A 233-nucleotide genomic window follows, 5' to 3' on the forward strand; every position below is an offset into this window, starting at 1 on the left:
ATCGCGTGTGTGTATATATATACACACACATATATATACACACACACAAATTTTGCTGGCATAATATGCCATTTACATAAACGATAATTAGCATTCATTAGTAAATATATAAGAAATTCTATAATTGTCCCAAAATCTTGTTGTAATCTATATTCAATTACCTTCTCTTCCAGCAACTGTCCTTTTTAAAAAATGCAATTACTAATAAAAAATTAAAAATGTTCTTGCTGGGC

Source organism: Mandrillus leucophaeus, unplaced genomic scaffold (assembly GCF_000951045.1).
Source record: "Mandrillus leucophaeus isolate KB7577 unplaced genomic scaffold, Mleu.le_1.0 Scaffold399, whole genome shotgun sequence".
NCBI classification, from domain to species: Eukaryota; Metazoa; Chordata; class Mammalia; order Primates; family Cercopithecidae; genus Mandrillus; species Mandrillus leucophaeus.